At 44.0% G+C, this 16011-nt stretch overlaps 1 protein-coding gene across 2 annotated transcripts in view; it reads right to left on the bottom strand.

Annotated features, from left to right (window-relative positions):
- Positions 1-15451, bottom strand: part of SYN3 (synapsin III) — a 190000-nt gene extending 174549 nt beyond the window's left edge. The window contains exons 1-2 of one of the 2 annotated variants that reach the window (XM_015627320.3): positions 15326-15451; positions 11982-12056 (exon numbers count right to left, since the gene is read on the bottom strand). The gene's annotated coding sequence lies outside the window, so the exon portion shown is untranslated. The remainder of the gene's footprint in view (positions 1-11981; positions 12057-15325) is intronic. The other variant, XM_015627321.3, reaches the window with a different exon arrangement.
- Positions 15452-16011: the final 560 nt, after the last annotated feature.

The raw sequence follows: 16011 nt of genomic DNA, 5'->3' as shown, positions 1-16011 counted from the left end.
TGCCAGCAGTTCACACTGCTTTGATTACTGGAAAACCTCATAGTCTGCTTTTGCATCACTCACACTTACTGTTATTTAACTTTCAAGTGGCATTTTCATACAGGCACAGGCTGAGCAGGTTAGGACCTCATTTTCCTACGGCTTGAAACTCTCTGTGGACTTCCTGAGGGCTCAGCCTGTCAGGCCAAATCTGGCTCTGTAGCTCTCAGCAGCACAGCATCCACCAGTGCATGTACAGACCTTACCCTGGCAAGTGAGCAGGGCTGCAATTTTAACAAATGCAGGAGCCTACACCTCCATCAGAAGCAAGACTGATCTACTGAGTGTTTTTTTGTCACTCCAGAGCCATAGGCAGGAGAGCTGCTGGCTCTACACCATCAAGCTGTACATTCCCTGTGAACACCAGTCTTCCTATGGCTCACACGGTGACACATCACCTACTTAATGCTGTGCCAGGCACAAACTTGCCTGCAGGAAGGGAGCTCCCTGCACAGCTGGAAATACAGCCCATGGGCTGCTTCCAGACAGAGCAACAGCTCCTGAGGACTTCCTCAAGTTGCAAGACAAGCAGCTGCTTCTCACCAAGCAGGAGTCATCTGCTGCCGAGTGAAACACCTGCTCCTGAAAGATGCTGGGAAAACAGCATCTGAGCCATGGAGCTGCAGGCTGGGGATCTGGTCTGTACTTCAGGGGGAGGAAACAGTAACCAAGGAACAGGAGAATGAGTGAGTCCTGAGGAAAGAGAGCAGGCAAGAGAGACAGGGAGAGGAGCAGAAGGAGGAGGAACCATCAGGGAATCAAGAGGGAGCAATGTGAGCAACTAAATGAGGCAAGAAGAAGGTCCATTAGAGCTGACCTTGAAAACAGCAGCCAGGAGACTGGCACTGTCAGCCCCTCACTAACATGCAGTTAAAATTCCTGGCTGATATTTTTGGAAGAGCAAGGGAGGATATGCAATCTACTCACTCAACACACTGACAGCAGCCAAGCACCTACCTGCTTTCTCTCAAGGATATACTCCATGGAGATGCAAGTTATCTCAGAAAACCTGTTGACATGTGTTAGAAAACAAGAACAAAATGTTCACTTAAACCTCTAGTTGGGTTATTTTCTGATGCGCAGTAGTGTCTGGAGGGAACCCAGCTCATCTGGCTGATAGCTGTTACCCAGGCTTAGATTTCCCCTGAGCTTGTTATCTCATGCTGTCAGGTAATGAACTGACACAACCACACCAACCTGCATCTGATTACTGCTCTTGACAGAGCAATGCCGGAGGCAGCAGGATGGAAAAACAATGCTGAGGGATTAAACCCCCCACCTCACCATAAGGGACTGCACACTTCCTTCTGCCCCACCTGGGTGGGAAGGTGAGGGGATGCTCCTGCCCTGGCAACAACCAATGACCTATGGTTGTTGACCTCACATCCATTTTGCAGATTGTCCTCAGCATACATTCAAGTTTTAATACATTCCCATGGATCCCTTTCTGCCTTCAGGCATACTGACATAACGTGGGAGTTGACTTCTGTGGAGGGACAGCCGTGTTAGGAAACTCAAAATACAGCTGGATGCCTTTCCACATACAATATATTTTTAAAACTGTATTTGCCACATTTCTAGTATATTTCAAAAGGAGGAAAACAAGAGATTATTTATTATTGTCAAGCTTTCAGTGTTTCACCCCAAATGGTTTCAGCATTCCCAAGCGAGGCATAGCTTGGTATTTCTTGGGAAGAACTGAAAGCACAATAAAACATATTTTTCTGAAATTAATTAGAATTTTTCTTGGATTTTTATTTCATTTGCCACAGTCTTGGGTTCAAGAGGTTCATATATTTAAACATTTCTTGGTATTTTTCAGCAACAGCTGAAAATCCATAAATCAGGAAATTACAATATGGGTAAGGAAAAGGATACCCCACCAAATACTCCATATTTTGTAAACCTGAAGCACATACGAAAAAGAGTAAGAGTTGGAAAGACTGTATGCCAGCCCAAAGAACAGAGGGAAGCAGAGTTTCCATGTTGGTTTTCAGTTTGCAGAGAGCTTTCTCAAACACCAGCAATAAAACACAGCTCTAATGTAGACACTGGTTTAAATTTTCCAGAGCATGTATATCTATAGCATATATTCCACTGACACCAGCAGAGCCACATGGTGTCTTTTGAGGCAGTTGCAAGAAGTCAGGGGCTGCTGCTGGAGGGGATGGCAGGGCAGGGGAGCAGAAAGTTATCAGGACAATAATCCTACCCTGAGCCCAAGTCTCCTGCTGTGTGTTAGACAGCAGCTGAGCAAAATCAGAGAATGGCCTGGGCCAGCACAGATCTGAAGAAACATCTAGTTCCACCCATTCTTCTGTGGATTTTCACAAGAAGTCAGTCTCTTGTACATTCGATTTCTCTGCTCAAACAGAGATTGTCAGAGATGGCAGGGTGACTCTTTGTCAGAAGCAAATCACTTCACAATGTTCAACATGCTTCACTAAGTCATTGAAACATATAAAGGTGCAATGATTCCATTGTCTTATTGCTGCATTCCTGTAGATCTTAAAAAAAATCCTCTCTGCTTGCTTGGCTGGCTGTTTAACTGGAAGTCTGGGTTTCACAAATCTTATCTGCATTTTCCTTTTGCAAAGCTGCCAGAGCTTCCTGCATAGCAGTTTTGTGGTAGGGGGGGCTGCCTTATCTCCTGAAGATAGTGGAGGTGTGCATATCAAACCAAGTGCAAATGGGACCACTTCCCAAGAGCTACACCCTCATTTGCACAGCAAATGAGCTAGTCTGCTTCCTCTTTTGCCTATTATTTCATAATGGCAAGTGAGGGAAAGATGGGGAAAAACAATCTGAAGTGAAAAAATACCTCTGTAAGATTATCAGACTTGCAAGTAGATTGCAAAAGAAGATGACTAAAGCCATGAATAATAGTGAAAACATTTCTAGCAAAAAATAAACCTGAATATTATGATAATACTCTCTAGCTTTAATATCCCCCAGGAACAAATTACAGTGTGCTACTTCTCGGAAACAATGTATTATTTCCTCATTTTATTCTCACTTTGGAAATCCCGTTTGGCACCTGATGGCTGCGGGGCTGTCTCAGCGGTAATATCCTCTTGTCAATGAGCTTATGGAGGCCTTTTGTGGCCTGTCTCTGTTCAACATCAATAATTGCTTATCAGCAAAGACAGACCCAGCTCAACTGGAGCAGGCAGTGTGTCTAATCCTTGAATGCCACAGAGCCATCTCCATCTGAAAGTCAGTTGAGTTTGCATCCTGGCTCCATTTATTTCCCAGGAGTACTGTGGTCATTCCCACCCCGAGCAAGAGCGACACTAATGCTTCCATTACGGCTGATAGTTACATACGTGCCAAAGTGGCTCCTCATGGTGATAGGAAAGGAAAGCAGGAGACAGCAGTACAAACCAGAGAATTTGTAGAGATAAATGCTCTAAATAATGAGTGGATGGAATCATAAGAAGGAAGTAAGCAGGGTTTAGAAGGCCTTGTCTTTTTCCTTCCCAATGTTGGATCTGATGCAGTTCATGTTGTGTGTTGTGAGACACGCTCCAAGTTTCCCACAGCAACCGTGCAAGTCCTGATTTCATGGTGATAAGAGTGAAAGTGGCACCAGACACGCCATTAATAGAGCAGGGATTTCCTTCAGCTGAGAGGCTTGCTGCTTTGAAGACTGCTGATCTGAATAAAATCAAGAAGCTGGGTGTATTTAATATGTAGGGCCTGCCAATATGCATTAGGGCTCATCCAGATAAGAGGTGCCTCAGGGACTGACGGCTCACAGGGTCTCAGAGGAGACTGCAGCATTTTGCCCAGTGCTAATGGGGCTCATGTCTTGATTGTGATCAAAAACACTTCCTCATTCCTGTGCCATTTTCTTTCTACTCTATTTCAGTTCTGCCACAATAGACTGGTTATTCAAAATGTTTGTAAACCAAATATTTCATTACCATACAGTGAACTAGATATGTTGTAGGGGAAAAAAGTGCAACAGGCTGTGAAACAAGAAAAAAACAACTAAGAGATTATAATATACATTAAAGAGATAATTATTAGTTAACTGATAGTGATAGGAAGGATTTTCTGTTTGGAGCACAAATTGTATTACTTTTGAAATGTTTATAAGACAAAAATTCTACTGCATATTTCCAAATAAAAAAAATCTTCAAACACAACTTCATAATTCTTGCATCTATGCTTCTAATTAATTTTAAGGTGCCACAAAAACCTCAATTTCTTTCCCAAATGTTCTATGCTTCTAGGGGTAAAAAAGTCTTCCTTTGAACTCCTTTGAAGGAGTCCAAACCATCTTAGTACTAACGTATTCCTTCTAAGCTTTGCTGTCATTTGCATCTGCCTCATTTTTTCCCCTTGAATCATTCCAGGCGCCATCATATTCCAGTTTCCCAGATTTTCCCCAGATGGCAAGGAACCCCTTATTATATACTTGAGATTTACTTCACCTGACGTTGTGAACAGCAGATATCTGGAGAAATAAAACCTGTAATTTGCCTTTGTGTGGCTCGTTTGCTTTCTAACCATATGTGCCCATCTCATGTAGCAACACAAAGACTAAGCCAAGAATTGGAGCACACCTATTGACTTATTTTGATGATTGAAGAGAAAGACAATGTTTTGCTGCATTCTGGGCAAGATTTGTGACACAACTGTAAGACAGCTTGATGCCAGCTTTTTCATGTGATGTAGAAGTGGTGGGAGATTGACTGGCTGGACAATTCCTGCCAAAGAGCCAGAGAAAATGAGGATTGTTAGACCTTCAACTGGAGCACTGCAGGGGTTGTCTCAAGCTCTGTGATAGCCATCCTAAACCATGCTGTGCATTTGTGGGAGATGTTTTTCTTCACTTTTTGCATCTTTAGTATTGACCACATGGAGACACATAAAAAGATGTGTGGGTTTGTGGAACATGTCCCTTTTGCTCCCACCAGGTACCCACACACTTCTCACCCCAGCAAGGGCACATCCCCCTGTCCCAGAGCTGGACTGAGCAGCCCAGTCTTTGTGACATTGCCAGTGCCTGCTTCCCTGTTGCAACCACAGAAATGTCCATAAGATCCTGCTCTAGCACGGCTGCAGGTTGGAGAGATGCAAGTCAAGTATATCTGTGGTACCAGCAGGAGCCTCTGCAGGACAGTCAGGGGGAGGTGTTTAGCTCCCTTACAATAAAGAATCTGGACAGGTTTTGAAAGCTCTCTATAAATTTACATCATCCCTGTAGCGACACTCTGTTGATGAAGAGTTGCATCAGCAGAGGTGTACTGCTAAGATTAGAAAATAGCTTTTAAAAAGCTAGTGATAAATTATATCATTACCTTATTTCACTCTCTTTTATCTAGGCTGTCTTCGCTCCCAGTTCCTGCCTGCTTGCCTATCCAGTCTGTGCTGATGCTGGCTGGTGTAGGAGCCCTCCATAATTGGCTCCAAACACCTGATACTATGTTTAGACAAAAAGCATCAGATGACACAGTGCAGGAGTGTGGGATCTGGATTAGATTCTGGACCCAGACAAAGTTGTGAGAGACCAGGCTAGTGGGCTGTGCCCACAGATGGAAATAAAATACAATGTGATTTTAACAGTCTTCTGCTATCAGCCTGGGGAAAGGTCACACAGTGTCAGTGCCTTGGTTTCCCATTTAAGAAGACAAGTTTTATTTTGCAGGGTGCAGAGATCTTGCGAGGCTCAGCTCACATGCCTCCAAGCTGCACCTCTGAGCCAAGCACGGGCAGCTTCGAGAGCTCTGCTTCCCCTGCTGATCAATAGCTGAATTACAAAGCTTTTAAGAGTTACAAAAGTGGCCAGCCTTATTTAAGAAACCAACCACCAAACCTTTCAAGACCTGGAGAGTATACAGCCACCATGAAGGGGGGAAAAAACGAAAAAGCTTTCTTGGAGGAAAAAAGCAGCTCTTAGAACCATTTTGTGACAGGGAACAAAAAGGATGAATCTGCACAGCTATTTTAGGTTCTCCTTCCTGTGCTTTGAGAAGTTCTGTCTCAAGGAAAGGAGAGAAGGAAGGGGGAAGAGGAGTATGTATCATCTCTGCAGCTGGACTGCCCTCTCACAGAGCAGGGCTGAGAGCCACACTGGAGCCTCCCTTTCAACATCTGTGTCCTGACCAGCAGGACAGGTAGGCTGTCACTACTTGTCCACAACTGTGCAGCGATACAGGCAATGATAGAAAAAGCATTTTAAAGTATTCCTGTTCCTCTCTGGGGCAATCTGCATTTTTCAGAGCTAAGTAGCGCTGTCCCACATGACTGAATCTTACAGACAAAAGCCACTTATACTCTGGATATAGTTTTACAAAAAAAACAGATGTGCCCAAGAGTAGTATCAGCTGAAGAATCCAAACCAAACTGCACAGAGCTCTGAGTAACAGCTGGAGAGTTGCATTGCTCTGTTAGGTTTATTTCCAGCTCTTGCCCAGAAGTATGCCTGTACTCTCGGGATCATTAAGGCTGGAAAGTTTCAAACTTTCTGGCCACCTCTTAACAAATGCCTCTCTTTGGAGGCACAGAACGGGTTAAAAAACCAAACCAAACCAAAATACAAATCCTAGAGTGTAACTTCAAGATTTCTGTGTCTGGCATGGATGGCCAGGTGTTAAATAAAGCAGGCTGAGGAAGTGTGCTTATTCCCTGCAGCTTTGCAGAGGCACTCACCCTGGCCTCCTCCTGTTCAGATGACAAGCCAAAATCTGCCTGTGCTTACACCTGCATATCCAGTGTTTGCCTGAGGTTTGAGCTGAAGGGCAGAGCTGTTATCCCTGCATGTTGCAGTACAGCAGTCAGTTCACTAAAGCACACGAAACAAAACTCTTTATTCCAAGACTGCACAGAAAAGAAAAAGTCTTTCAGTTTTTGTGGATCAAAAGACCTGTTCCTCCCTCTATTTTTCCTAAAGGACTTTAAGCAAGTCAGTAACTGTATAAATAAAGCATGGAAAGGTTAAATTGGGCCACATTTTAGAGAGACTGATCTGTGCAGAGATATAAATACAGATTGCAGAGGTGTTCAATAATACACAACGCAAGTACAGCAACTGTTTAAAATTATATCTACCTGAAAAACATATTACTTGTTAACATGGAAGGATGTACAGAGTTCTCAGCTCAAATGAGTACTGCTAATGTCACTGGAGTCCAGTTTCAGAGCTGATTACTGCAAAAATGTTGGTTGATATCCAGAAGATGATAATGTGTAAGAAATTAGTGTTTGAATGATCTTTTATAAATAAACCAGTTTAGACACAATGAGTTCTGTCCCCTTTTTATCTACTTCAGTGCAAAAACAGTAACCAAGCATGTCCCCAGTGATGGGTTTATAAAATCTGGTCTCATCATTGAACTTCATCAAAGTATTGAATCACCTTTACATGTCAGCGGCAGGCTCTGCACATCCACATGTATTTTCCCAAGAGTTGCATGAGGGATCCTGGATAAATCACTTCCTATTGGAATACAAATGTAAAACCAGGACAAGGGCCATATTGTGAGCAACAATAACGTACAGAGCACGATAACAAATATATAGAAGTCTTTCACTATTATCAGCTTAATCACTTGCTCTTGTCTCGCTTCAGCTCTCCATCATTAGTATCTCATTTCTGAAAGAGGATAATTGCTTTGGATCTCTTCAATTACCACTAAAGCACTGCAGAGCACTTGTAAAAATCAAATGAATTTGAAGACTAGGATCATTGAGCTTGTCCTCCCACTAGTGCAGCTTGTGTAGTTTCTCCCATCTCCTCCCATCATGAGTTTATAATTTCTGACTGAAAAAACAACTCCAAGGCTAGTTTGTAAATACCAGCTGGTCCAAACCAGTCCTGTAGCTAAGCCATAGTCCCTGCAGCAAGAGCAAAGCAACAGCTCCCTGAAAGGCTGAGTGAAGAAAACAGTGTTTCCTCCCAACTTTAGCAAGGACTGCATGACCACATGACATCCCAAAGGAAAGACACTTGCTTAAGCATCCCAAGAGAGCTCAGATGTTCATGCTGCAAACCAGAAGCTCTGTCCTGGGCAGCTAGATCTTGAGCAGCAGCTGCTAGGCAGTGTCTGGCAGCAGTTGTACCTGAGCTGATTCTTCCATTTGTGTCGCCCTGAAAATTGAATAAAAAATATTGCCAAGAGATGCAGGAGATGGCAGCTGGTTTGTTATTTATTGGATATGATTACTGGATAGGGCTCTGAGCAACCTGACCTAGTGTAAGATGTCCCTGTTCATGGTGGGGAGTGGAGGGGTGGGGCTGGAACTAGGTGATCTCGACCCAAGACATTCTATGATTCGAATATTATTTCACCTCCCCCATCAGCTGCTACCTCTGACTACACCATGAAAAGGCTCCTTAAAAAATCAGAGTTTTCCTTACCTGCCCATTGCCTTTGTTGCCCTATCACTAAGCATGAAAACATGCGCTTAGGAATTCAGACAACTAAAGAGTCTATTCATTCTTCACCACCTACTCTGTTCTTAGAAAATATACTGGTCTTACAGCATTCTGTGAGGTAATCAGCTATTGCTGCTATTGGCAGAACAGGGCATACAGAAAAACTGTAGCAATGCTACTTACTTAACTGGAAACTATCTCAGAAAGCTGAAAGTCAATTCCTTCCCTTCTAGCTCAAGCAAAATTCTCATCAACTTTTAAGGGGTTCTCTCTGAAAAGAAAAAAACTTTGGGAGTTAGAAGTGTCCCCTCTCTATGATAATGGTGGAAGGTCTTGCACAGCTGGCATGATTTTTGCAGCAGATGTCAGCTGTGACTTTGCAAGGTCTGAGTTTGCCCTGGGTGACTAAAGGGACTGTCCTGCTCTGAGGGGCACAGCTAAGGAGGGGACAGTCTGACCGTGGGGCTCAGCAAAAGGAAGAGGTGGCACTTTCCTTCAAGAAAGAAGCATGATCTGTAAAGCCAGAGGCCTGTGAACTGTGACCAAGAGTCAGAGGCATCAAAGAATCTTCCCTAGAAAAGCTTCCCTGCACATTAATAGGAATTGTCAGCTGCAGCTCTTGACAGGCACCATCCTCTCCTATGCCTTGTGTTTCTCAGTAGCTGGTGCCTCAAATGGCCTCAAGGAACTCTCATATGTGAAACTGCCCCTGTGGGGAACAGCGTGGGAAGCCCTGACTGAAAGGCTCTGCTGAATTATTAAGGCTGCCCAGAGTAAACCCAGGTAACCTTCATGTGGATTCCTGTCAGCCTCCGTCAGATTTATTATAAAGCAGCAACCCCCTACCTCGCCTACTCCTCTCTCTCTCCTGCTAAAAGAAACTTCACATGGCTGCTGAAGTAAGAAAGCCTGCCCAAAAGATTAACTAAATACACACAGGCCTATTTTAGATAGAAGCATCAAGCTAAATACAGCAGCCTTGAGCTGCTGGAGGGAGCACAGCGTTTCATCCAACCCGTCTTGCCAAAGTGCAATCAATGCTTTAGCGAACATTTAGGCAAATACAGGCACTGAGTCTCATCTTTAAGCAGTAAATCAAAACAACTTAGGGGATAAAAAAAGAATAAATGCTTCCTAGCTTGTCACATCATTTAGTTTTTTCAAGCCCACTTCAGAAAACAGCTCTGTGCCAAGTGTGCTTCCCTGCCCACACGCCGTGTCCACAGCCCCCGGCAGCTGCCAGGGATGGCCACAGTGCATCAGAAGTGTGTGTGGTGACTCAAGGGCAGAAACACATGGGACCACCACCTCTGGCACCATGGGATCATTATTTACCCCAAATTTTCATTTTATTGTTCACTGCTCTACAGCAATGGCTATCAACAACTGCACTGTGCTGGTAAATTCAGTAAGAAAACTCCTGATTTTCCTTCTCCAAGAAGGATGTGTATTTTCTAACATCGTCCTCTGGAGTTTATCAGCTTGCTCTGCAGAGTCAGAAAAAAGTGTTTCTGCAGCCAAGAATGTCTTTGCTGTGTTCCTGGGCTGCAATGCACTACAGGGCTCTTCAGCCCTACTCTAAACCCAGCGAAGTATAGTTAAAAGTGGGGGAGAAAGATGATGGCATAACAGATATGTTCATTGTATTTTACAAAAGAAGACAACCACATAGGGCCAGAATACCCTATATTAAAAATAATACACTTCATCTAAAAAAGGAGTGTTACTATATTTTAAATGACAGATTTTAAGGGTCTGAATCATCCTGGAGCTGACTGTAATACTGCTATTGGTTTTGCTTTTCTAATAGCTCTATGTAAATATGCTTGTGTTTGCTTATAAACTTAATTTAGTGCTGGTGAAAGCCTACCACTCCTTCTAGATTAAAAATATTTTGCATTGGCTACATAAAAGATATGATGTAAGAATTTCTGGCTGTTTTTTTCCAGCAGGCTTGGAAGTCCTGAATTGCAGAGGAGTGGGACTTTCTCCATTCACTTGGATGGGAATCAGTAAACGCCTTATTTGACTCCATGTGAGTGGCTTTAGCTGTGGCTTTTACTAACAACTGGTCAATTAGTATCTTTTCTTAAACGGCTTTGTGGTTTTAAAGGGCTAGAATCAGCAAGTTAAAATACTGCTTCCTTCTTGTGCCATTGTCAACTAAATGTAACATTAAATTGTAAATTAAAACATAGGGCTGGAGGTAGTACACTTTTTAAACTCGAGGGAGCTCAGCAAACAGCCATTTCAAACCGTAAAGACCTGGCTGGAGACACTGTTTGCCATCTTTTAAAAGGAGTTGGGATGTGTATGTTTGCTCCCGTGTATGAGAAGAAATAAGGAAGCCAATGCAATTTTTTTTTCCCCCAGCTGAAGTATACAGGGAAGGAGTGCTGGCTCTGGCTCATGCTGAGAGCAGGAGATAAACCAGCCAAAACTCATAAAGCTTGGCAGAAACAAAAAATCTCCTTCTTCCAAAAAAAGGCACACCCCTCTCTGTTATTTTGTTCAGATTTTCACATGGCTCTTCAGTCCTGCCTTTGTCCTACCTTTTTCCTCCTTTTAACATAGACTCTGATTTCTTTTTCAGACTATGGGAACATAATGCTGTTTGCCTTCTTCAGGCTGGAGTATGATACAACACAGCAGTTCTCTGTCTTGGTCATAGACCAGTCTGATAGTTCAGAGCAAAATCTAATGTGCTTTTAAAAATGACTGTAGTTACTCTCTCAAAGAGACATGAAGGGGATACTCCCATTTTCAGGAAACCTGGAAAAAGGGTCTTTCCTACTCCATCCAATTCACATTTTCTCTCCATGTCAGTCCACCACAGACCATCCTGGGAAGCAAAAAACTTTTTCTTCCCCTTCCTGTCTCTCTGATGGCAATACAGAATTCAGCCCTTTGCAGTGGAGGGCTGCCACCAAGACAAAAGATCATTGCCACCCAAAGGCCACACAACAGACTCTTCCTCTTACTTCTCCAAGCCTGTGTCATTAGTTTTTCCTACCTTTTTGAGCAGGGTCTAAATTACAAGTACATGGCCGGGGCCACCTTTCTTGTGGCCAGTGTAATCTGCTAAGGGCAGCAGAGCTAAACTGCACTCTTGCTTTAGCATTTGATCTGCCCAGACATAGTAGAATTATTCCTCATTAAACAGACAAGAGATGAACATCTGGAACTTGATAGCCATTAATACAGACATCATTAGTTCTGCTTAATCACTTACTTTTCCTCAATAACTGCATTATAAATATATATGAGTCTACAGTAGTGGACTGGTAAGTGATCTGCTACAGTTGCTAATCAAATCTCTGTTATTTGTCAGCATTTTAAAAAGCTCCTTGACATTTTCAAATCTCTGATTTGGTAGAGTGGAATATCTGATGAGGGTGGAGAATACCACAACAAATCACAAAGGATGGGAAAAGTGAAGAATTATCCAGAGTGGAGAGAGAACATGGATTCCCCACTGCTTAAACAGAAAGGAAACCATTTTAACCCATAAATAAAAGGCCAGTCTAGAAATTGGAAGATTTACATTTGGTCTTACCAGGTCAGTTTGAAATCTTTTGATCCAGGGCTTTGCACACCTCTGGGGACGAAAGTCAGCCAAAACCACAGAGGCCTGAAGTGAGAAGAACAGTGGAGTGAGCGAGAGGGATCCGTGTGGCAGAGCAGTGACGTCGTGTGACACAAAACACTCTTACAACAGCTCTGAAAATGCCCTGGGTGGTTTGTTTGACATTTTGAGTTAGCAGTTTCACCTACCAATAGATTATCAGATCAAGCTGCTGCAACTTCATCAGCTAATAATTGTATCTGGGCCAGGACAGCTCTTTGTAATGCCCACCTGGGAATTCTAGACTTATTTGCTTAGCCATTAAAGAGACAGGAAAGGGATTTTTAGCCTCAAAACATCCCAAAAGATTTAAATATCCTAGAGTACTTACTGCAAAACTTGACATTCTGGGGAATTTCCAGACCAACTAAAAATTGATCCTACACCCCTATACACTGAGCAGGACCCTCTGAGGGGAGAACACCACAATGCAATACACCAGCCACTGTGTAATAAGAAAATAACTCACTTTTTTTCTTTTTTTTTTTTGATTAGGATAATACTGTTTTTTCTTGACATAAATAAAGTAGTTAACATGAAAATAATTAAAGCAAAAATCCTTGTTGCAGAGCAGCTGTGAAAGTTGAGGGGCATTATGGTTCAGTCCTCTGGCGTAGAATTTGCAATACTGCAAATCCCGTAAGAACACTTACTCTCACACATCCCATGGCACCACCCCCTCATCCCCCCTAAAAAACCCAAGAAAAAAATGGTACCTTTTCTGGGGGAGGAAGGATGATGTGGAGCAGGCAGTGGCTGCTTTGTACTAATTAGCGTTAACATCAATGAGGAGCGCAAGTTTCGCATCCCATCGCGCCTCTCATTACGAGAGCACCCAACCTCCTAACCTCCACCCAAGAAAATGATATCATTGCGAGAATTAATCATCTGAGCAATTAATGGAAAAAAGCGACCTCAGGTTTCCAGCACGGTGTCTGGCACCAGTGAACTGGGGATGACGTCAACTTCCCTGGGAACACGCTGGCACTTTGCCCGTTCCTGAGCCTCCCTGTTGACTCTGAGGGCAGGAGCAAACAATGTAGGCACCCAACCGGCAGTAACTGCTGCAAGCCAACACCAGGCTGCTGCTGCTGCTGCTGCTGCTGCAGCGTCAGAGGGATGCTTCTCCTGCCAAATCCCTGTGGGCATCTCCCAGGGAAGGTGCACTTCCCAAAACCAGCAAGAGCAGAGGACTTCCTCTGATGTGCAGAGAGAAGAACTCTCCAGGAGCAATGAGTATCTACCCACTCTTTAGTACAGAGAGCCTCCTGCTCTGCACCTGGGAGCTGTGCAGACTTTTGTAATGTGTGAATAAGCAAATTGTTTGACTATTCCTCTGTTTCTGGGGCAAAGGGGAAGAACTTTATTATGCTGGGGAGTTTATTCTCAGATGGCCCGGCTTGATTTTTTAATTTCTTCACTCACTCTGTTAATGTGAGTGCTTTGAAAGCTGGAGTCAAACTCAACTATGACCATATGCCCCGTGTTAGATCCATTTTTTAGTCAGCATTTCCAGGTGAGATGAGGAGGGCTTGCCTCTATCCTACGGGAATCTGCAATGTTTCCTTTTTTTTCATCACCAAATAAAAATATCCTCTGCAAGGTGGAGCCTTTTCATACTTCTACCAAGTGAGTATCCCTTTGGTCTCGCTTGGGCTGCATGCAAGACAAGGCAGAGGGGGTGAGACTCAGCCCATCACTCAGAAGAGCACAACACAGAGACTTCAGGAGATGTCATGGGCAGACATGAGCAGGGAGGTGCTCTTTGATGGTGATATCAGTCATTTTCTTCATCTTCAGGCCACATGAGAAAACCACAGAGAAGAAAGAAGCTTGGGTAGAAGAAAGCTGACCCCTGATGTAAGAAATTTGGTGTCAGGGAGGAAGGAGAACCTATTTGGGCAAAAGGTTTTGGCTAATTCAAGATAAGCCATTTTGTTGCTTCTCCCTGTGGGGTTTTCTGCCTTCTCTTTTTGGAGGGAGTCACTGGCTGTTGCTTTCTGAGCAAGCACAAAAAACGTGTCTCCCTCCACACTCATCACAAGAATGAGTTTGCAACAGAAATGAGATATCCACAGGTGAGCAATGTCTTTGTCTCAGCAGCACTTTCCTCTGGATCCCAGCTTGAAAAGAATGAGGTGGTGAGCCCCTGTGAGAAGCAACTAAAAATTTTAATGCCTTACAGTGAGCTGTGACCCCTGCTCCAGTTAGTGACTGGAATAAGCTTACCCCAAATTCGGGACAGCCTTGTCTTACCGGCTTGCAAAGATGTAAGCTGAAGAAGTGTGATTATAACATGATCACTGCAAATGACATTTGCTGTCTGCATGGCTTAACACCACTTACCACGTTTGTGATCCATCTTCCCCCACCTGCCTGTCTGCCCAGCCGTCACTTGTTATCACAGCAATGGCAGTGAAACAAAAGGAAGGACAGAGGCTAATTAATTTGCTTGATGTTGTCCTTTTTTTCCAGATAACATGAATTTGTGGGCTCTAACTTGATCCTCAGAGATGCTCATTAAAAGGGAAATAACAAATCTGTGGAAGCAACTCAATAAGCTACAACTTTAGCAGCAGGCACAGCAGGCAGGATGGTTTGAGCATCAGTTTCCCTAAGCAGTCACATTACCTGTCCTGATTCCCAGCCCATCTCCCCCTTGCTTTCCAGGTGTAGCCAGCTCAGCAGATAGGATTAATCCACTTCCATACTCACTTGCATTCTCCATGTTAGAGAATCTGATTACACAGATTGCCTGCAATTTATCTCCACCTGCGACACCTAATGCTCCAGTCTGATCTCCGCTTTCCTGTTTTAACATCTCACTGCAGGTCCAGTACATGCACAGACAGATGCACACACACTTGCTCTGTTTTGTTTGCAAACAGCTCACTAAGAGCCTCGGCATTTTCATTTTCAATCACACCAGAAAGCACTACTGTTTTCCCCACTCTGCCCATGAGGTAATTCCTCCCTTTGGACTCCCCTGGTTACATTTATACCGCACAGGCTCCATGCGCTGCTGCTGGATCCACACAAACCACAGGAATCTCTGTACAGACACGCTCAGTGAACATGCAGCGTTATAGAGCCCTGCAGCACGTATAAAGACAAAGGCACAGGCACTGAGCAAGTGCCACCACATGCATTCCTGTTCCCTCCAAACCCTGCGGGAAAACATTGCCTGCAGAGTGCTTCCCTATGAACAAAACCAGCCTTCCTGCACAGGGTCAGTATATGATTCAGGCAAATCCCGTTCCCACCCGCTCCCTTACCTTTCCTCTCCTTATCCTGCTAATCCAGGGCCCCTGGATCGATTCGCTTTCTCTCCTGCACACAAACTGCCAGTGCGTCCTGCTTCACATTCACAGCACACCAGCAGGATTCACCGTCATCCCATTCTGCCGGATCCTTATCGCCCTATTGGCCAATGCCAGGCAGTAAATTCAATTTGGCTCCTCCTTATAACTATATTATCACAGGAACAGGAATGAATAATTTAGTAAAACAACAAGGGTGTTCAGGCTCTGGTGTCACAGACTTCGCCTGCACTGTCAGGCTTTTATCAGAGAGGCGGGTAAAGAAACCAGAATCTGTCTGTCACTCCTGAAAAGGAGACCTTAGATTACCCACCTGTATTTCCCATTCCATCCCTCTTGTCCTCCTCCCCCCAACCCCTGGCATTCCCATTTTATTGTTGCACCTCCATCCTCAGCCCACAATACAGTGTTCCCCTTGGGAATGGTCATTACCATCTTAATGGATACAGAGATTTCTGTCCAGGCAAAGCAATACTGCAGCAGATCAAACACTTTGCCTCTTCCCTGAATGCAGTATGTGAGAAAAGAATGAAACTGCTCTGGAGAAGGGAGTGACAAGACAAGTAGATCACAGGGAAAAGGGAGAGTCTGCCTTGTATCACAGTATCCTTGGTAAAGCAACTGCGCTGCCATCCCATCAG

Source organism: Parus major, chromosome 1A (assembly GCF_001522545.3).
Source record: "Parus major isolate Abel chromosome 1A, Parus_major1.1, whole genome shotgun sequence".
In the NCBI taxonomy this organism is placed as follows: Eukaryota; Metazoa; Chordata; class Aves; order Passeriformes; family Paridae; genus Parus; species Parus major.
This window is presented reverse-complemented; position numbering and strand designations above follow the sequence as displayed.